The following is a 23,321-nucleotide window of genomic DNA, read 5'->3' on the forward strand; positions in this document are numbered from 1 at the left end:
AGGATTTCAGAAAGGCCTGGAGAGACTTACATGAACTGATGCTGAGTAAAATGAGCAGGACCCGAACAATACTATATGATGATCAATTCTGATGGACGTGGCCATCTTCAGTAATGAGATGAACCAAATCAATTCCAATACAGCAGTAATTAACTGAACTAGCTATATCCAGTGAAAGAACTCTGGGAGATGACTATGAGCCATTACATAGAATTCTCAATCCCTTTATTTTTGTCCGCCTGCATTTTTGATTTTCTTCACAGGCTAATATTACACTATTTAAAATTCCAATTCTTTTTGTACAGCAAAATAATTGTTAGGACGTATATGCTTTAACATACTTAACATGTATTGGTCAACCTGCCATCGGGGGTAGGGGTTGGGGGAAGGAGGGGAAAAATTGAAACAAAAGGTTTGGCAATTAATTGTCAATGCTGTAAAATTACCTATGCATATAACTTGTAAATAAAAAGCTATAATAAAAAAAATTTTTAAAAAGAGAAAAAAAAAGTTTGAATCCTGGGTCTCCCTATTAATACATTATATAATCCTGGCCAAGCCACTTATTCTTTCTTTGCCTCTGTTTTCTGGTTTATAAAATGTATATGCATGTTGTCTGCATCACCAGAATATTTGTAAAGATCATTATGAGAAAAGTACATGCTAAAAATATTTTGTAAAACAAAACCAATGCAGACAAGATTAGAAGGGAAGCAATAAACTGGGAAAAAAAATTTTATATCCAAGGGTTCTGATATTGGCCTTATTTCTGAAATATATAGAGAATTGACTCAAATTTATAAGCATTCAAGCCATCTCCAATACCAAATGGTTTTGGTGACTGCTGCTTTATAATATAATTTTAGATCAGGTACAGCTAGGCCACCTTCATTTGATTTTTTTTTCATTAATTCTTTTGAGATTCTCGATCTTTTATTATTCCATATGAATTTTGTTGTTATTTTTTCTAGATCATTAAAATATTTTCTGGTATAGCACTAAATAAATAGATTAGTTTAAGGAGTATTGTCATCTTTATTATATTTGCACGGCCTATCCAGGAGCACTTAATATTTTCCCAATTATTTAAGTCTGACTATTTGTGTGGAAAGTTTTTTGTAATTTTGCTCATATAATTCCTGACTTTCCTTTGGTAGATAGATTCCCAAATATTTTATGCTGTCGACAGTTATTTTGAATAGAATTTCTCTTTGTATCTCTTGCTGTTGGATTTTGTTGGTGATGTATAAAAATGCTGAGGATTTATGGGGATTTATTTTATAACCTGCAACTTTGCTAAAGTTATGAATTAATTTCTAATAGCTTTTTAGTAGAATCTCTGGGGTTCTCTAAGTATACCATCATATCATATGCAAAGAGTGATAGTTTGGTTTCCTCATTGTCAGGTGGCCATTTAACAGTTCTTCACAATTATTACTTCACTTTACCTTCTTGATATTACATTTTTATGCGACACTCAATGGCCCAGCCAAGTTGACTTGCAGTTTCCCCAAACTCAGTTGTCCATCTCCTGTTCCTGAGATATACTCCATCCCCTCACTTCAATCTCATAGAATTCTTAACTTCTTCCAAGGCTCAGTTCTTGTGCCAATTTTCATATGAAACTTCTCTTGATTCCCTAATTGTTAACTCATAGTGCTTTGGGTAGCTAGGTGGTGAATTGGATAGAGACCACTCCTGAAGTCAGGAGGGACCTGAGTTTAGATCTAGCCTCAGACACAACACTTCCTGGCTGTGTGATCCTAAGCAAGTCACTTAACCCCAATTGCCTCAGCAAAAAGAAAAAAAAAAACTCATGCCTCAAATTTTTTAATTTTATAGGATTATAGAATTATACCTAGAAAGAAACTTTGAGCACATGTGGTTCAATCCTTTCTGCTTACAGAGGAGGGGTGACCAGATTAAATGACTCACCTAAGAAAGAAGCAGAACCTTGAAAATAGTTTGAACCCAACAGTAGCCTTTCCTGAGCTCCAAAATTAACATTTATTCTACTGCCACTTGGCTACCTTTTTGTTATTTATTTTTATATGTATAATTTCTTCCCAGGAGAATATAAATTTTTTGAGGGCAAGGAATGTTTTTTGTTTATCTCTGCATTCCCAGAAGCTCATAAAACATATTGCACATATAGTACATATAATACAGTTTTGCCCAAACTGAGTAGTTTTGAATTGATTAAAAGTTATAGTTCTAACCTGTGTATCATATGAATTCTTTTGACTCTACAGTATAATACTGTTTTTGAAAAATGAAGGGTTTTTTCTCCTATAAATTAAAATTAAGTATTAATGTATCTATATCTCCTTAAGGAATGCAGCTATTAGATGAAGGCCTTCAGTAAATAGTAATTGTTGAATGAATGATTTTGTGAAAAATTAGCTCTTTTCTTAAAAGTTTGTTATTGTTTTGTCATTTCAGTCATGTTTGACTTCATGACCTCATTTGAGGTTTTCTTGACAAAGATACTGGAGTGTTTTATCCTTTTCTTTTCCAACTTATTTCACAGATGAAGAAAGGCAAATAGGGTTAAAGTGACTTGCCCAGAGTTAAAACAGCTAAGTATTCAAATTGAGATCTTTCCTGACTTGAGATCTGGTACCTTATCTACTATACTACCTAGTTTACTCCTCTGTTAAAGTAGGGGCTGTTAAAACACACACACACACACACACACACACACACGCATGCACACACGCACATACACACACAAGACAAAACCAGAATTATGAAATATTTGTCCTAAAATTCAGAAGTATATAAAGAGGCTTATAGTGATTTTGAAAAGCTACAATAAAAACATTACATTGTAGTTCAATTTAAGAAAAATACGTAGTTCTGATTTTCAGGTAACAAATCTAGTATTTCAGTCCCAATTTTATTGGTTGTCTTTTTTAGTCTTTCACTAGAAACAAAATGGAAATATGGGGTTGGTAGAGATGAGGAGCTTTGAAGTTCTGATTGAAAAATGTGAAAAGAAAATGTTGGCATCCTGCTTGTGTCTTGTCCTTGCTATTTTACTACTCATAGTGCCAATGGATTGTTGTCATGATGGAAGGAAGGTTCAGAGAGGGAAGAGGAATTACCATGTTTTGTAGAAATGCTAAACTCATGTTTGAGTTGATAGTACTGTTCACCAGTAAAATTTTAGCTTATTCCTTTTGAGTGTGATCTGTAGAATGGTGTCAAGTCCCTTTACACTTTCTCATCTCTGCTTTATTTTATTTTATTTTATTTTTGATTCTTTGTGCCTGGAAGGGCAAACCTCTATCTTTTTGGCTGAATTCAATATAGTAAACTTTTTTTTAAGAACCTCTGAGAGCCTTAAGCATTGTGCTAAGTGCTGGAGATACAAAAAGAGACAAAAGACAGAAATTGCTTTATTGGGTTGGGGGCGGGGGGTGGGGGGAGGGACGATAAGTTTTACTTAGGAAAAGTTAAGTTTGAAATAACTCTGGGTAGGGGCAGCTAGGTGGCGCAGTGGATAAAATACCAACCCTAAAGTCAGGAAGTCCTGAATTCAAATTTGATCTCAGACACTTAACACGTCCTAGTTGTGTGACCCTGGGCAAGTCACAACCCCAATTGCCTCAGCAGAAAAAAAAAAGGGGGGGGGGTAACGAAATAATTCTAGGTACAAGAAGTTATGGGGACTGGTAAGCATGTGAGTTTTTCATATGACCATAAGGTAGCTTTAATTTCTTCACCTGAACACTTCCTGTTCTTATCTTTTAAGCATTTGTCAATTGGATAATGACTTACCTTATGAATTTGAATCAATTTTCCATATATTTGCAAAATAGGGTCTTTATTAGAAATGGTAAGAATTGTTTCTCAGCCTTTTGCTTTTTTTTTATCTTGTTTATGTTGGTTTTGTTTGTGCAAAAACTTTATAATTTAATATACTCAAAATTATTCATTTTGCATTTCATAATGCTTTCTATGATTTGATTATAGAGCCATTTAAATTATTCCATCTCATTTAATTCACTTATAGTATCTTCCTTTATATCTAAATCATTTATCCATTTTGATCTTGCCTTGGTATGCAGTGTGAGATGCTGTTCTGTAACCAGTTTCTGCCATATTTTCCAGTTTTCCAAGCACTTTTTTGTTAAATAGTGACGTTTTATCCCAGAAACCAGAATCTTTGGGAATATTGATTATGATAGTCATTTACTATGATATCTTGTGTATCTAATCTATTCCATTGATCCACCCTGTCAGTATAAATAATTTTGATGATTGTTGCTTTATAATATAATTTTACATCTGCTACAAGTAGGTCATCTTCCTTGATTCCCTTGATATTTTTAACTTTTTGTTTCTTCCAGATGAATTTTAAAATTTTTTTCCCTAGCCCTACAAAATATTTTGGGTGGTTTGATTAGTATGGCACTGAATAGATGCAATTGTTATTTAAAATTATTTCCCCTGGATCATTTTCCAGGTCAGTTGTTTTTCCAATGAGATATTTCATAGTGGTTTTTTTGAAAAGTCATTAGCTTCCATTTGCTCAATTCTAGTTTTCAAGGTATTATTATTTTCCTCAGTGAGCTTTTTATATCTCCTTTCCCATTTGGTCAGTTTGCTTTTAAAGGCATTTTCCTCATTAGCTTTTTGTATTTCTTTTTGCACCACTCTCAATTCTCTTCCAAAGTTTTACTCTACTGTCTTACTTAGTTTTCAAAATCCCATTTGAAAGGGCCTGAGACCAATTATTTTCTTAGAGACTTTTGATGTAGGAGTTTTAACTTTATTATCTTCTTCTGAATGTGTGTTTTAATTGCCCTTATCACTATAATAACAGAACTAATAGAACTAATAGGACTAATAGAACTAATCAGAACTAATAGAAAAGAACTCCTGCGAGCTTTGGCCTCGGGAAGCTGCCTTTGCCATCACCATTGCTTCCAGCTCCTTGTATTCTGATTTCTGAAGGGTCTCTCATTCTGGCACTTTTCCTGCTGACCTTCCAAGTTGTCTTTGGTATCTCTGGTCTGAGAGGTCTAGGAACTGCTGCTAATTCAGAGCCCCCAAGCCCATTCCTGTTTTATTGGCACCTGGGTCAGGACCAGGGATAATTGACTACCACTTTAGTGCCAGATTTTTCAAGTTGTCTTCAGTTGGAAAAAAAAAAAAATTCCAATCCCTTTTCTGTGTTCGTCACACTCTACAATTTGTTTAGAATAATGTTTCAAAAATATTTATTTATGGTGAGGCAGTTGGTGTTAAGTGACTTGCCCAGGGTCACAGCCGGGAAGTATTAAGTCCCCGAGGCTAGATTTGAACTCAGGTCCTCCTGACTTCAGGGCTGGTCCTCTATCTACAGCTCCACCTAGCTGTCCCTAGACTCCTTATTTAAAGGAATCTCGAGAGGTTTGGGGGAAGAGCTCAGTGAATCCCTGCCTTTGCAGGAATCCCAGGCTTTACCTGGGAATTGTCATTATATCAGTTTAGCCTAGCCAGGAGCAATTGATATTTTTCCAGTTGTTTAGATCTGACTTTATTTGTGTTTAAAGTGTTTTATAATTATTCAAATAGTTTATGGGTTTGTCTTGGCAAGTAGATTTCCAAATATTTTATATTGTCTATGGTTATTTTAAGTGAAATCTGTTTCTATCTCTTGATTCTGAGCTTAGTTGATAAAATATAGAAGTGCTTATGACTTTTAAGGATTTATTTTATATCCTACAACTTTGTTAAAGTTGTTGATTATTTCAGTTAGTTTTTTTAGTTGATTCTTTAGATTCTCTTAGTATACTATCAGATGTGCAGTGAGTGAGTTTTATTTCCTCATTGCTTAGTCTAATTCATTCTATTTATTTTTCTTCTTATTGCTAAAGCTAACATTTCTATTACACTTGAATAACAATGGTGAAAATGGGTGACAATAATGATGATAATAGGGGTGATAATGTTTCTCCTGATCTTAAATTAGGAAGATTTCTAGAGGCTCTTCATTACAGATATTTGTCACTGGATTTGGATAGATACTTCTTAACACTATTTAATGCTTGTGGTTTTCTGTTGTTTTGCTTTGCTTGGAGATATGCCTATTATTGGGACAACCGATGGTGGGGAAAGTCTCTAGTTCAAGCTGTGAAGTGAAAGTATAACTTTCTGGGACCAAAGGATTGATCAGACTAAATAAATAGGGAATTTAGGCAGGAGTCATGTCTGAAATAGGGGTCCAGAGTGGGGATTTAGGGATGAGGGTTTGGGGGTAGGGAAAGGATGAGCAAATGAGGTTTGTTTGTTTGTTTGTTTGTTTTTAAATACAAAGTCCCTGAACTAAAGGAGATTACAACCTAGAGGAGATTTATTTAATATTTGTTCCAACTCTATTTTAGATCAGCAGATAGTATTAAGCTCTAAAGCCTGTTGGAAGTTTCTAGCTGGAAATCTTCTAAGCATCTAAGCTCTGTGGAGCTCACTATTTTCATATTCAGTTCCAGGTGTCTTCTTAAGTTTCTGTGTTTCTGTCTGGGATACCATCATCCTGCTTCCACTCCTTAGTCCCCCATCAAATCAGTGCCAAGGCTTTTATAACATCTGTAATAATCTGTCTCTTCATTCCATGCATACTACCAATACCAATTGGTACCATACTACCATACATACCAAACTACCAATTCTATGAATTCAGGTCCTCATTGCCTCTTATATTGTACTAGCTTCCTAATTGATCTTTCATTCTACAGTCTCTTTCCCTTTTGCAATCCATACTCCCAGAAGCTGCTTAATATATGACTTAATATATGACTTTAATAGTATGAAAGCATACTAATAATGATCTTTCTCTCGTTCAAAAGCCTGTAGTGGCTGCCTTTTGTCTCTAGAATAAAAGAAAAAATTCTTCTATTTGGTATTTAAAGCTTTACCCTTCTTTACATATTCTAGGGTCTGGCGAAATTGGTGACTTGGTCTTTCTCTTATACAATATTCCATCTCCAAAATCTTCTTTTGTATTGGTTTTTCTTGTGTGGAATTATTTCTTCCACACTGCCACATTTAGAATCCTTGTTTTCTTTTAAAAATTTAAAATGTTGAATTTAAATAGAAAAAAATAGCCTATTCTTAGATAGCCTGTAGAAAACAAAGAAACCATGATTTTTCATTTCATATTGTTTTCTTTCTTTAATTTTTAATTGTAAAGCTAGATACATGTCAGAACTAACATCAAATTCTTCTTAGCCACGTAGTTGATAGAGTGCTGGATTTAGAGGCAGGAACATCTGAATTCAGATATTCTCTCAGACACCAGTTTTGTGATACTAGCAAAGTTATAAATGTATCTGTCTTTGTTTTCTTTTTTAAACTTTAAAATCAATTTTTAATACCACTTTCAAAACTGTCCAGTGTATGTGTGTTTTCTTATGATCTTCCTTGATTTTTCTCTTTTGTACATTTTAAAAAGTGTTTCACTGTTCCATTTTGGGGGGAGAGGTATATTGATATTGTTGACCTGATCTCTCCCATGCTTACTCCCCCCAAATAAAGAAAGGGCCCCCCCCTCAATTCTAGTAACTAACCATCTTCTGTTTACTGTAGAGTGTCTCTGTTATCATCTGTCCTAAAACATGGAATCTAGAGCTGTTTAGAGTGTTCCAGATTTGGCTTGACTATAATAAAATATGTATGACTATTATCTCCCTAAATAAATATATTCTCTTTATTAATATAGCATATTTCAAAATTCTTAGTGTAATTTTAAACTTTAATAATTTAAAACTGCAACAAGAATATTAAGATGCTCTATATCCTGAGATCTTTTTTGGCTTTTTTGATAGTTGGATAATACTTTTGAATCATAAAAGAGCCTGATTTCCATTATCTTCTCTCATCTGTTTTAAAGAAGTTTATCTTTTGAACTAAAAATTTGTTTTGTGTATTTCAGGCCATTCTTCCGGACTATGGCAGTCCTTTTGAATATTTAGTCTCTTATCCTATCTGTTAGCTATTTCTTACAATTTTGTTTCATCTACAGATTTCATAAGCATCTCACAAATTTTAAAATTGTTAATACTGTGGCATGAGGCAAATTTCTGCTATTAGCACACTACTAGATAACTCCTTCTATATTAGCACAAATCTACTTAATTAATGCTTTTGAGATGTGATTGTTAAACCACTTATTCTCTTAACTGTATTGTTGATCAATACTTCTAATTTTTTTTACCTCATCAAAGAATTTTCACATTTTGCACAAAGCTACTTAATTAATGCTTTTGAGATGATTGTTAAGTCACTTATTCTCTTAACTACATTGTTGACCAATACTTTTATTTTTATTTTTTTACAGTGTCATCAAGGAAGAGTTTTCACATTTTGCTGAAATCAGAATGTTATGTCTTTCCTCTCATTTACCAGTTTTGAAACCTTAGCAATAAAGAAAATACTACTTTGTTTGTCACCCTTTAAGTGAAGTGTTATTAAATTCTAGTGATAGTGTCTTTGATTTTTACAGCTCATAAGCTGTACATTTAATAAAATGATTATTTTATGTTACAGAATATTACCAGTTATTTTCCTGATTCTAGAGACTACCTTCCTTTCCTTTTTTGATTTTGAAAAATACCATTTTATCTTTTTCCCATTTTCTTTTTTTCTTTCTTTTTTTCTCCTTGCCTTCCTATTAGATAATTCCCTAGCTTGAGATATTGCATGAATGTTAATTAAATTGAGTAGAATGGTAATATAAGGTCTCTTTTTTAAGAAATTTAGTGCTTATTAACAAGTCAATAAAAGAATATTGAGAATAATTAGTGTTTGCTTATAAAGTAAGTTACATTGTTCCAAAGTCAAGTGGATCATTTCTTGAGCCTAATTTTTTCTGATCTTTTCTCAACTTAACAATTTAATTCAGTTTAATTCTTAAAGATTGTCCTTGACCCCAGTATGCTTTTTTATTTTTTATCTCATGCATTATGTTTTGTTTTGAGGGTTGGGGCAAGATAATTGGGGTTAAGTGACTTGTCCAGGGTCACACAACTAAGAAGTGTTATATCTGAGGTCAGATTTGAAGTCAGCTCCTCTTCTATCCACTGAGCCATCTAACTATCCCAGTCTCATGTGATATGTATGATAGTACATAAGTACTGTAACTTATAAGATACCTTGATTGAAATTCTTAACTATAAATGCTGTTTCTTGTGAAGATATTGTGTTTTTAGTTGAGTCCCATGTTCAGTTGTAGTGCTAATTTATAGCAAAATTATAAATTTACTACCATTAAGTTACATAAAATTTTATTATGCCAAAAGACCATGCTGTTCCTTACTTGTACACAATGTGAGATTTTGTTAATGATTTGAGTAACATACCTTAAAGATTATGGATTCAATTCTAGACCATTACAATTAAGCAAATCATAGAAATTTTTTGGCTTTCCAGTACATATAAAAGCTATGTTTATACTATATTGTAGTCTATTGAGTATGCAATAGTATTGTTATCCAAATTATGTAACCTAATTTCTTATAAGAATCAGGTAAAATAATATTTATTCAATGTAAATTTTAAATGCATCAATATGTTAATGTTGACTACATATTAACCCAAGTACTTTAAAGATCTGTTCCAAACTCACTGCTAACTTAAGCCTTGATCTATAATATTTCTCTTAGTTTTTTCTCCCCTCAGCTTGGAGAGCTGTAAGATACAAGGACCAAATTCCCCCATTCCTGATTTCTTTTGGGGTTATCTTATTAGATTATAGGGACTGCCTTTTTAATTGTATCCTGAGCATGTATCATAGTGCCTGGCAAATTATAGACAGTTAATGAATATTTTTTGTTGGATTATATTGGTTTGAATTGGAGAGAAATGGAAACCAAGAGGACAGAATACTTGAACACAGGGAAGGAGACAGAACAGGCAAACTTTGTCTAAGTCCTAGTAACTGCTTTTAATAAATACTATATTTATGGGATGGGTAATATAAGAAGAACAACCTAGCCAATTCTTAGGAACTCTTCATTTTCTTATTTGTCCTGGTTTTGATTTCTTTGTCCAGGCAGAACCAATCAAAACCCAATCAAGATTGGTCATCTTTTCAGCTATTCGAAAAGCTTAGAATCATCCAGTGCCTTCAACTCTTAGCAGAGGATAGTAGTTACTATTTTATGGTGGTATTTCAAGCATAATCCTACAGACCTTACCTATCTTTCAAAGTGACACTCTTCGAAAATTTCATATATACTCAATAACTCTACTTGAGACCACTTCCCATTTTTCTTTAAGGTTTTGTTGATGAGGTGTTTTAACATTGTTGTCCTCTTCTGAGTTTGTGTCTTGATCTTCCCTTCTCATTATAACTTTCTATGGTCAGATCTTTTTTAAGGGATTTCAGAGAGCAACTAGTCCAACCTTCTCACTTTACAAAATAAGGAAACTAAGCCTGAGAGAAGCTAAATGACTTATCTAGGGAAATATAATCAGAAAGTATCCAAGGCAATTTTTGAACCTAGGTCTTCCTAACACCAAGTTCAGCACTTTATCTACTATAATACATTGCCATTCATTAACCTCATAGTTATTCTGGGGTCTAAAGGCCAGTAGTAAAAATGCTTTTTAGAGTAGTAAATGCTATTCATAATTAGTTGAAACTGATTCTGTAATTTTGTCTAGTGGATATCAGAAGGACTTGGAAATCAGAAGGAACAAGACTCTAACACAATATTGTTATTGTTTTTTAGTCATGTATGACTCTTTTTGGAATGTTCTTAGCAGTGGCTTGCCATTTCATTCTTCAGATCTTTTTACAGCTGAGGAGATTGAGGCAAAGAATTAATTGACTTGACCAGGGTCACATAGCTAATAAGTGTCCGAGGCTAGACTTTAACTCAGGAAAAGAGAGTCCTCCTCCTAGGATTCAGTGCTCTTTCCACTGTGCCACCTAGCTGCTCACAACACAATATAGTATATACATTAAAATGGAATTCAAGTGGATTGATTGCCTTTTGCTTTAGCTACAAAAGTAAGAGTAATCTCTACTTTTACCTAGCCAAACAACTACATACTGGACTTTGAACAGACTTGGTACTAAGCAATGGAAGGCAAGACTGTCTATGTTTCAAAATCACTTAGATGTTTTGTTTTTAACTCTCAGTTTCTTAGCAGTAATATTATGGAGTAAAAATAAAATTGTAATTTAGAACTTGACAATCTCAGGTTAATTCTCACATTAGGGCATCTCAACAAATGTTCCCGGGAGATTTATTTATTTATTTTCCCCCAAAATTAATTTTACTTGAAGAAACAGAATAAGAAAAAAAAAAAAGGAATACACAGGATGAAATAAAACAAAGAAGAACATTATCATGTGCCCAGCAGAACATAAGGGAGGATTCAAAATATATGTCAACAAATAGCAATTTAAGAAAGTATATATATATTAGTAGAAAAAATTATATTCATGAGTGTTCATCTTTTCTTTATTCCTTATAAATTGTTCTTATATTCTGTGTTGCATACCTTATTTATTTTATAATTTTTTTCTCCCTTTCATCCCCCCTACTACCCCCAAGCAGGCTATAGTTAAGAAAGGATATATTTATATATACATATTTAGATATAGACATACATATACATACACACACTAGACATACACATATCTCTCTTTCATCTCCCCACCATCCTGAAGCAAGCTACCATTAAGAAAAGATGTATTTATATATACATATATAGACATACACACACACACACACACACACACACACACACACACTCACACTCCTCCCCCTCCCCCCCCCTCCCCCAGATACACACATCTTTCCTATCTCTGCTGACTTTTTAGTTAAATTCTACTCCATAACTTGGCTTACTATTAACCTTCCCCTATCCAGGGATCCCTCCTTTGTTGTCTTCCCTCACCTTTGCTTCCTCATCCACTCATCCCTCCCCTTCTCATTTCTTTATAGATTTTGAAGGGTACTGTACCTTTCATGGTATATATGTAGTGTTGCCTATTGAACCCATTCCCAATGTGAATAGATTTTCAGAATTACATGCCCTCCTCCCTCTTCTAATGCCTCTGTGTCTATTCTTCTTCCGCACATCATTTACATAACATGATTAATATTTTTATCTTTACTCTGCCAATCTTTCTTTTGAGCTTATCCTATTATTGATGTAAATCTTAAATAAAGTATGTATTTCTTATGTAAAAAAATAAATCATTTGTCCATATTTAAACAGTTTGTCCATGTTGAGTTCCTTAAAATTGCACTTTGATATTGGTTCTTATATGTTAAATTTTCTGTTAAGTTTGGGTTTGGTTAATAGAAAGGCCTTAAAATCTGCAAGTTTCTTGAATGTCTGTTTTTTTCTCATTGAAAATTATAGATAATTTTGCTGGATATATTTTTGGCCACAGGCTAGTTTTTTTGTTTGTCAGTAGATTGGATTCCTAGACTTGTGGTCTTTTATTGTAGCTGCTGATAAGTCTTATACAATTGTAATTGTAGCTCCAGCATATTTGAATTATTTATTTTCCCTTGTTTGTTGTAAAATTTTTCTCTTTGATTTGGGGGTTTTGAAATTTGGCAATAATATTCCTGTGTGTTTTCCACAAAGGAACTCTTTGAGGCTGTGATCAGTGGATTTTTTTTTCCCATTCCTACTTTCCCTTTGTGTGTGTGTGACCAGTGCTAGACCCCCTTACCCAAATTAACGAATCAGAGACCTCTTCAGATACAAAGAGAATGCATTTATTTAGTTCCCACTTGGAGAAATCCAAGCACACCTGGGAGGCATAGAAGTTCTCAGCTTTCAGTTTGTGCTCGATCTGGCCAGAAATAGTAAAGCTGGTTAAATAGCAAAAGACCCAAACCTTTTCATTGGATGTACTAAAAAGGAAGTAACCATTATTGACTAATGGTCACCAATGTTGTCAGTTCCTGTCATTTCCTGAAGCTTAGACCTAAATTCAGACCTTTCTTGTCTTAAAGAACTCTAGGTCTAGAGATTATGTGACTTCTTTAACCTGGACCCTGATCTGACCTAACTCCATCTCAGACTTTTAGAGAAAACTTTACCTGATGTCATTCCAGGACAGTTTTCTAGGATTAATTCCTGCATTATTGTGTCAAAGTTCTCTTTTTGGTCACAACTTTCTGGCAGTCCAAATTATTCTTTTATTTTCTCTTGATCTGTTCTTGAGATTTGTTGTTTTTCTTATGAGATGTCTCATATTCTGTTCTATTTCCTCATAATCTGCTTTATTATTTCTTAATCTCTCATAGCTTCACTGGCTTCCCCTTGTCCAGTTCTAATTTTTGAAGAATTACTTTCATCTTTGTACCTCTATCTCTTTTTCTAATTGGTTACTATTTTTTTTTTCATAATCTGTTCCCATAATATGTTTAAGTAGTGGGATTCTTTCTTTGTCAATTCTTTTCTTTCTCCCTTTCTTTTTCTTTCTTCTTCCCTTTTAAAAATTTTATTTATTTTGCTGAGGCAATTGGGGTTAAGTAACTTGCCCAGAGTCACACAGCTAGGAAGTGTTAATTATCTGAGATCAGATTTGAACTTAGGTCCTCCTGACTTCAGGGCTAGTGTTCTGTCCACTGTGCCACCTAACTGCCCCTGTTCATTTTTTAACAAGAGGTATTAGTGTCAGTACCTCTAATCGTGGAGTAGGGGGGATGATTCTTCAAGCTTCCCTTCAGCTCTCCCCTTTGACCAGGAACCCCAAACCAAGAGCTCCACCCTCCTGCAAGTGCCCACAGTCAACATGTCTTACATTTATATTAAAAAATAAATTTTGTGAATAGGAAAAGATATGGGTAGACAGCAGTTTGTCTGAAAAAGATAGGGGCAGTTTTATTTAACTGAAAGCTTGATATTAAACATGTTAGATATCCAAGAAAATTTTGACTTCATTGAGAGGCATAACTTCAGGACTCAGGAGTGTTAGACTTTCTATTCTAGACCATGTTTCAGACATATTTGTAATATTATATTTTATTTCAGTTCCATGTTTCATTAAAGATAGTGATAAGTGTAAGAGCATCCAGAGGAGGGAACTGGACCTCCGTTTTATGTGATTTGAAGATCAAGAGACTGGGAATGTTTAGCCTGGAGAAGAAAACACTTTAGAGTAGACAAGATAACTAGCTTCAGGTATTGGAAAATTGTGTCATATGGAATAGAGATTAGAATTGTTTTACTTAATCCAGAGAGCAGAAATAGCATTGGGTATAAATTACAATAAAGACTTGATGAAAGGAAAAACTTTATTAAGAGTTAAATAGAAGTAGTATGGACTGCCTGGGGAGAAAGGTTTTCATGCAAAAGCTGATGATTACTTGTTGGATATGTAGTATGGTGTAGAGCTATTTAAATTTTTCCCTTTACTTATAAAAGTGGTTTTTATTCTCTGCTTCTATATCTTTAGCATTCATTCACTTTTCAAGTTCTGTAATCTGTTCTCCATATTACAACTTGTTTTATAAAATATATTGATATATATTTTTTAAAATGACAAACATCTCCTGATATTTTTTCATCTCTTACAGCCTTCCTTTATCAGAAAGAAAAACAGTCAAGCGATATCAATCAAGACATCAGATGATCCTGACAGCATATATAACATCGGACATCTATAGTCTCTTACTTTTCTGCTGAGAAGGGGGGGTAGGTATGTTTTATTACCTGATCATTGGAGCATTGGTCTTTGTTTTTTGGATGATTGATGCCATTACTCATTTCAGCTTCCTTTTTAGTGGTATTTTAATTTGTATGTTAGTTGTATACATTTCTCCTTGTTTTTTCATTGTATTAAATTTTATTCTTCCTCTTATTTCTGTACAGTCCTTATGGTCTTTGTTTCTTCTGATGCTGTTATATTCCATAATATTCATATATCAAAATTTGTTAAACTGATGCTCACCTACTTTATTTCCAGCATTTTTACTATTCCCCTAAAAAAGACAAACATGAATATTTTGATGTATATGGAATCTTTATTTTATTTTGACCTCTGTATAGAGACTGCATGTCCAGAAAAGAAATATCCATAAGTCAAAAGCAATGAGAATGAGTATTTTTTCTGACAAAAAACCAAAATCTTTTCCACAGTATTTGGACTAATTCATGGCATGACTATCATCTTGTAATTCTTCCAAGATGGGCTTTCTAGCTTTTATCATGCCTCCTCTCCTCCACTCTCCCCCCGCCCCCCCAATTTGGTAGGTGTGAGGTAAAAGATCAAAATTGTTTTCTTTGGAATATCTTTGGTTATTAGCGGTTTGGAGCATTTTTTCCCTTGAAATTGATGATTTGCTTTTACATTTCTTTTGAAGATTGTTTGTTTCCATTTTGCTGTTGGGGGCTGGCTTATTGTAATGCATTCATGTTGGTTCTTTTTATTCCTTTTATGATCTTGAATATTAGATACAAATATATAAAATAAACTTTTATTCTTTTGTTTTTAATAATATCAATATTTCCCCAGTTTCTCTGTTTCCCTTCCAGACAACTATCCCACATAACAAATATTTTAAAGGGGAAAAAATAGAACAAAAAGAAGGGGAAAAGATATGTAAAATTGAATATATCAAAAAAACTGAAAGTATTTGCAGTGTTCCATATTCATGGACTTCCCCTATCTGCAAAGGAAAGGAGTAAGGTGGAATATCTTTTCACAATCTTCCTGCTTTGAATTAATGCTTTTCCTATAATTTTGCAATATTCATTTTCTCTTATTTATAATAGGTTCTCCCCATTTACATATTTATATTGTAGTCATATTTGTTGTTTTCTTGGTTCTGTTTATTTCACTATGCATCAGTTCATGTAAATATCTCCATGCTTTGTTGTTATGATATTTGTTGATTAAAAAAAAAATTACACACAAATATTCCTTTATAATCATGTACCACATTTTAAAAGCCATTTTTTGTTTGATATGGGCATTTACTTTATATTTGATTTTCTGTTATCACAAAAAATGCTATAAATATTTTGGTACATGTAATGTCTTTCTTTTTATGAAAGAAGTTGTTAAGGTCAAGGCCTAATAATATAATCAAAAAATATGGGCATTGCAGTAATTTTCTTTCCATAATTCCAGTTTCTCCTCCCTCTCCCCAAAATAAGTATGCTGATTCACATCACATTAGTGTTCTTGTATAAGGTACCTAGCTATGTAGAATGCTGAGCCCAGAATAAGGAATTCAAATCCAGTCTTAGACATTTATTTTAACTCTTATTGTTTAAGTTTCGTCATATATAAAAGTGGGATAATGATAGTACCTCCTTTCCAGGTTGTAAGGATGAAAGGAGATAATATTTGTAAATTATATAGCACAGTGCCCAGTACACATTAGGTACTTAGGTTCACTCCTTCCCTTTCTTCTTCCTTCTTCTTTCCCATCTTTTTTTCCTTTAATTTTCCCACATTCTCTTCAACATTGACTGCTACCATTTTTTGTCATCTTTGCCTATTTGCTTGTTATGAGGTGAATTCTCAATGTTTGTTTCTCTTATTATGAGGGATTTGGAACATTCTTTCATATCATTGTTAATAACTCACAATTCTTCTTTTGGGAAACGTTTTACCCCTTCATATATATCTATTAGTTGTCAGATATCTATCTTGGATACAAAGCCCATATCAAGACATATCAGCTTTGTTTATTATATGTTAGGTGCTATGCTAAACTTTCTATATATAAAAACAAAAATGTTCTTGATCTCAAAGAGCTCGCAGTCTGCTAGAAGAAACTACATTTAAACAACTGTTTTCAAACAAAACTTATGTGGGATCAGTTGAAGATAATTTTAGAGAGAAGGCACTAACATTAAACATAATTGGAAAATACTTCTTGGTACTTGAAAAAATTAGAGAAATGAGGACGCAGAGTTAAGGAGACAAAGCCTTTCAGCCAGTGAAAATGCCCACAATCTGGAAGTAGATAGTCCCTTTCAGAGACAGTAGGGAAGCTAGTTTCATTGGATCAAAAAGTAGGTATAAGGGAGTAAGGTATAAGATTTGAAATTTAGGAAGGAGCCAGTTAAGAAGGGCTTTAAAAGCAAAAGATTTTTGTGTATTTGATCCTAAAAGTTATAGGGTGGCCCTGGAGTTTACTGAATGGAATGATAGGAATAGAATTCTGCTTTAGGAAGGTGAGTTTGATAGCTGATCAGAGAAGAATGTAATGGAAAGGGGAGAGATTTGAGGTAAGGATACCAGTTTGTAGGCTATTGAAATAACTAAGTGTGAGATGATGAGGGTGTGTGTGTGTGTGTGTGTGTGTGTGTGTGTGTGTGTGAGAGAGAGAGAGAGAGAGAGAGAGAGAGAGAGAGAGAGAGAGACTGCATTAGTTGCATGTCAAAAATAGAGAATGGGTTTTTTGTAGCAGGTGTGAAAGTAGAATCAGCAAGCTTTGGAAACAGATTGGCTATGAAGCATGAGAAAGTGAAAAATTGAGTATAGTCCTAAATTGTGAGTGAGCCTGGTGAATGGGAGGATGGGGTTACTTTTGAAAATTGATAAGTTAGGAATGGAGTACAGTTCAAGGGAGAGAAATTCCTTTGTTTAAGATGTCTTCAGGACATCTACTTTAAGATGTACAATGGGCATTTATTTAAGAAATTTAATACAATAGAATCTCACACTTTTAATATATACATCTGATGCAAAGAATTTTCCTTCAGTGTTAGCTTACTCATTCAAATGGTGTTTCTTCTGTATTTCAGAGTGCTAATGCCAAAGCAAGGAAGCTAAAGTAAAGAGAAAGAAGATAGTTATTTAAACCACTAGACTAAAGTCATTTCAGTCTATATTGTTTTGGAATTAATACATTTGAGAACTTGTGGAAAATAACCACTGCCAGAGAGGGAATGGAGCTTTTCATGGGAACAGCCCTTTTTTATGAAATTCATCTTCTGTACAGAAGAAGTCATAATATGCAGCTTAGTGGTACTTTGTTTTTGGCTTTTATACTTTTTTTGTACCCTATAAGTCATTGCCTTCAATGAATGAATGAACAAATGAAAAAACATTTATTATTTACCATGTGTATAAAATTGTGCATATAACATTTTATAAATGGAAAAGCAAGACATTTTCTCACAAGAAGCTTATATTCCAATGTAAGAAACAACATATAATAGGAAATTTCATGAAACTTCAAGTTAAATAAAAAGACCTAGTGGTCAATCTGTGGCATGAATGGCAAAACTTATGGCACTTAATTTTTTTCAATGTTGTTTGCATGAATAAAATATAGTCCTTTTCTGATACTGAGCCATATGATAATGTTAAGGACTTTGATGGTTAGAATTTTTTTTGTGTTTTCAGTGTATACAGAGGCAGTTGCCAAGTCATATCTCTATAATGTCTGTCTCATGGACAGTGGCTGCTTGCTGAGTTGTTTGCAGAATCAATTTGGATGACACAAATTTAGAACAAGTTCCAAAGTTTAACACCTCCAGGGTAAGGTCTTGTTTGATCTGGTAGGAGATTATAGATGTGACCAGATTAGATGACAAAATTATGGCCATGATTAAGTATGGTTGTATCTGAATGTACAGATCCAGCAGAGTAATTTGAACCCAAGGTAGTTTTATTGGGTGTGGTGCTGGTGGGGGAATAGCTGTAGAGATGCTACAAATGCTTTAAATAAATGAAATAATCTTAAAAGTATTTGTACAGATATATTTGCCTCGTATATTAATCCTTTCTAGTACTTTATCCTGTTCTCTCCATTAAATGATCGTTATTTTGATATATAGAGTTCCTATTGTTTCTTCCTTGGAGAAAACCTACTTAAACATGCCCCAAAATTGTATTAATTGATCACTATTTCAAAGATACATATTATAGACATATAATGTGTATATGTGTGTGTTTATGTATGAATGTATCTTTTTTAATCTCTGTGCAGTGCAAAGTTTTTATTTTGAGGGACAAGATATATATTGGTATGTTTTTTTTTTTTTTAAACACACACAATATGTGTTGGTTTTAACAGTTGGAACTGATATCACAGAGGAATGCATATTTTGAAGATATTGCTAGCACCGGCTCAACTCCGTGAACTTTCAGAAATGACATGTCTAAATTCAGTAATTTGTTGAGTAAAAGATAATTTTTAAAATTGTTCTTCTGAATTTTAGGAAATTATTCCTTACAAAGGAATATTTTCCTTCTTTATTCTAAAAATTTCCTTTGTAATTGGCTATGCAAAGTTGGTTGTGTGGCCTGCTTGAAGAAAATAAATAGAGCCTAGATAGTGGAGTAAAGGCAGGAACTTGTCTGAATGCTCCCAAATTCCTCTCCAAACAGTGTTAAAAATTGCCTCAAACGGAATTCTGAAGCAACAGAACCAACAAAAGGACATATAAAAAAATTTTCCAGCTGAACCAGCTTAAAAAATTTTTCTTACTGAGGCGAGAGTGAAGTTTAGTCCAGCAGGGTGCATACCTTTGACAAGGCGGCAGCAGACTTTGGGGAACAATTGCAGCTTCTGAAGCTCTCAGTCCATAGAAGGTATGGGAGTCTACTACTGATCAAAAGAGATTACAAGGGAGTAAGGACTCTGTTGCATTGCCCACAGAGAGAGAGAAAGACAGACAGATAGACAAAACATCATCTTTCAAGAAATTATCAAGGAAAACTGCCCTGGTACCTTAGAACTAAAAGATAAAATAGAAATGGAAAAAATCCACCTATTAAACGTCCAGGAATAATATAGTCAAATTCCAGAGCTCCAGGTCAAGGAGAAAATTTTCCATGCAGCTAGAAATAAACAGTTCAAATATTTTGTAGTCAAAATCAGGCTAACCTAAGATTTCAAAAGATCAGAGAGCTTGAAATATGATATTCCAGAGTGCAAAGGAGGTAGGATTACAACTAAGAATCACCTACCCAGAACAACTGATCTGTCAGAGGGAAACGAATATTCATTAAAGTAGAGGACTTCCTAGCATTTCTGATGAAAAGATTAGAACTGAGTACAAAATTTGACATTTAAATACAAGGCTTGAGGGAAGCATAAAAAAGTAAACATAAAAATGAAATCATAAGGGATTCATTAAGGTTAAACTCTTTGCATTCCTACATGGGACAATAATAATTGTTGTACCTAAAACTTTATCATTATTATTATTATTATTATTATTATTATTATGACAGTTAGAAGGAGTATACAGACAGAGGTCATAGTTGTTAGTTGACTGATGGGATGATATCCAAAAAAATAAAAGGATGAGAGAGAGATGCCTTGGGAGAAGAGGGAAAGTGAAATAGAATGGGGTAAATTGTTTTGCATGAAAGAGAAACCAGTGAAAGATAGATAAAAAGAAAAAGTATGGACCAGTAGAATTTCAATAGTTTGAGTTTTGGAATTGGTACATTAATGTGCCCAATCTTGCATTCTAATGAGATTATTCTAGTATTTAGAATTAGTGTTTAGTTTGCAGAAGAAAAGACTTACATAAGGATATGATATTTTTCTTGAAATGTTTCAAGGGCTATCATGTTAGAAGAAGGATTAGCCTTGTTCTTCTTTGCTCCAGGAGGCAAAGCAATAATCAACAGATGAGAAGTATAGAGAGAGAGAGAGATGTACTCTTAATATTAGGAAACATTAATTTGACGTATATAACAGTGAGATCAATTGTGTTAGAATACATACCTCCAAGAGGTCATCAGGTCTAGTTTGGAGGTGTCAAACATGCTGCTGGCAACATTTTTGAGTTATAGGGAACCAGTTTAAAAATGTGCTTGTGAAATATTTAACAAAATGAATAAAAGATAATATCAGTTTGTGGCTTTCTTAGCCAATATGCATCCAGTAGGGACCTACAGTTTAGTGTTTCCATTTCTATTTGAGTTTGACATCACTGATCTTGATGATCTCTTCTTGGAGATGTTGTAGAGCATACTCTATGAGGCCTTTCACATGAAGGATTTGATGAGATGAGGATTAAACTAGGACCACATTGTTGTGTAGATATGAGTTGGAAGAGGAAGAGTTTTGGAATTGAGAGGGAAGAAAAATAATATGGTGAGGGTGTTAGTGACTATTGACATGGATATGAACTACAGTATTTTTATTTGTCTGTTCTTCAAGCTCCCCTTACTCCACAGTACTTTAAATGTGTTGGAATTTCCAAAATTTAGGAAATCATTCTGCTATTTTTCATTTCTTTCTTAAACTTCTTTGTTGGCTTTGGTCCTTCAAGACCTCTCCCTTGAACTGCCCGTTTCCCTTTGCTTAAGCTGGAAAACTTTCAAATAAATATAATTGTCAGGAGATCACTAATTACATCTGCCAGTTCTTTCCTCAGTCGAGTAGTTCACCTGAGCCAGCTGGCTTGAGTTCAGCAAGGAACATAAGGTTCTCTTAAGAAATTATTCTTTACTTAATCTTGTTATTTCTCAATCTTAGTTTACTCATCTACAAAATGCAGAAGTTAGATTAGTCGTTCCTTTCATCTCTTTTTCTGTGACCTATCTTATTTATGATTTTTTATTTAGATATGGTTTAGATTAGATAACCTCTGTGGTCCCCTGCAGATGTCAAAGTGTATTTTTGTGAAAGGATCTGCATCTTCATTGTATCTAACAGTTGAGAATTAAGGAGTGTCTTTCTGTTAGGAAATGGCTAAACAAATTGTAGTGTCTGAATGTAATGAAATATTATTGTGCTTAAAAGATAAATCAGTTTAAGAGGCATTTGTTAAGACTTATATCATGACATTATAAAGAAAGGAAACTTTGAAAAACTTGAGATCTCTGATCAGTACAATAATAAAGCCCTCTATCCAGAAAGACTAATAATGAAATACTTTCATTTATTTCATGGCATAGAAGTGAGGAACTTAAAATGCAAAGAAACATGCAATATTTTTGGTACTTAATAATATTTTATTTTTTTCCAATTACACGTAAAGATAGTTTTCAACACTCATTTTGATAAGATTTTGTGTTCCAAATTGTTTTCATTCTATCCTCCCTTCCCAAGAAAACAAGTAGTTGGATATAGATGATATATGTATACTTAAGTTAAACATATTTCCATATTAGTCGTGTTGTAAGAGAAGAATAAGAACAAAAGGGGAAAATCACAAGAAAAAAAAAGTTTAAAAACGTGAAAATGGTAATTTTTGATCTTTATTACTAAATACCATTTTCACTCTATAATTCTCTTCCTGGATATAGCTGGCTCTCTCCAACACAAATATATTGGAATTAGCCTGCTGGTTTTTTTTTTTTTTTATTGAAGATTTTTATTTTAAATTTTTTTTTAATTTTTATGGATTATTTTTCAACATTGACCCTTGAAAAACCTTATGTTCCAGTTTTCCTCCTCTTCTCCCCACCCCCTCATCTAGATGGCAAGTAATCCAGTATATGTTAAACATGGTAAAAATATATTAAATCTAATATGGGCATACATATTTATACATTTATCTTGCTGCACAAGAAAAATCAGATCAAAAAGGAAAAAAAATGAGAAAGAAAATAAAATTCAGGCAAACCATAACAAAGAGTGAAAATGCTGTTGTGATCCTTCAGTTCCCACAGTGCTCTCTCTGGGTGTAGATGGTTCTCTTCATCACAAAATCATTGGAACTGGTGATCATTTCTTTTAGAACAGTAATATTCCATTATATTCGTATACCACAACTTATTCAGTCTATTGCTAATTTATGGGCATCCACTTAGTTTCCAATTCCTTGCCACTGCAAAAAGGTCTGCCACAAACATTTTTGCACATGTGGGTCCTTTTCCCTCTTTTATAATCCTTTTGGGATATAGACTTTATAGTGAGACTGTTGGAACAAAGGGTATGTACTGTTTTATAGCCCTTTGGGCATATTCTAACTTGCTTTCTAGAATGGTTGGATCCATTTACAACTCCAACAATAATGCATTAGTGTCCCAGTTTTCCCACATCTCCAGTATTTATCATTATATTTTCTTGTCATATTAGCCAATCTGAGAGATATAAAGTTTTCTTACTTTGTATTTCTCTAATCAGTAGTGATTTAGAAAATTTTTTCATATAACTAGAAATGGTTTTAATTTCTTCATCTGAAAATTGTTCATATCCTTTGATTATTTATAATTGGAGAATTGTATTTTTATTTATTTGAATCAATTTCCTTTATTTCGGAAATGACAGGTTTATCAGAAATGCTTACTGTAAAAAAATTTTTCCCAGCTTTCTGCTTTCCTTCTGATCTTGGCTGCATTGATTTTGTTTCTGCAAAACCTTTTTTATTTAATGTAATCAAAAGTATCCATTTTGCATTACATAATATTCTCTGGTTCACAGATT

At 33.3% G+C, this 23,321-nt stretch overlaps 1 protein-coding gene across 4 annotated transcripts in view; it reads left to right on the forward strand.

Moving 5' to 3' along the window:
* The window catches only part of ARHGAP39 (Rho GTPase activating protein 39), a 327,894-nt gene that overhangs the window by 75,796 nt on the left and 228,777 nt on the right, over positions 1-23,321 (forward strand). For 3 of the 4 annotated variants that reach the window (XM_031947350.1, XM_031947346.1, XM_031947349.1), the window contains exon 2: positions 14,544-14,661. The gene's annotated coding sequence lies outside the window, so the exon portion shown is untranslated. Of the gene's footprint in view, positions 1-14,543; positions 14,666-23,321 lie in introns of all 4 variants that reach the window. The other variant, XM_031947348.1, reaches the window with a different exon arrangement.

Source organism: Sarcophilus harrisii, chromosome 1, assembly GCF_902635505.1.
Source record: "Sarcophilus harrisii chromosome 1, mSarHar1.11, whole genome shotgun sequence".
NCBI classification, from domain to species: Eukaryota; Metazoa; Chordata; class Mammalia; order Dasyuromorphia; family Dasyuridae; genus Sarcophilus; species Sarcophilus harrisii.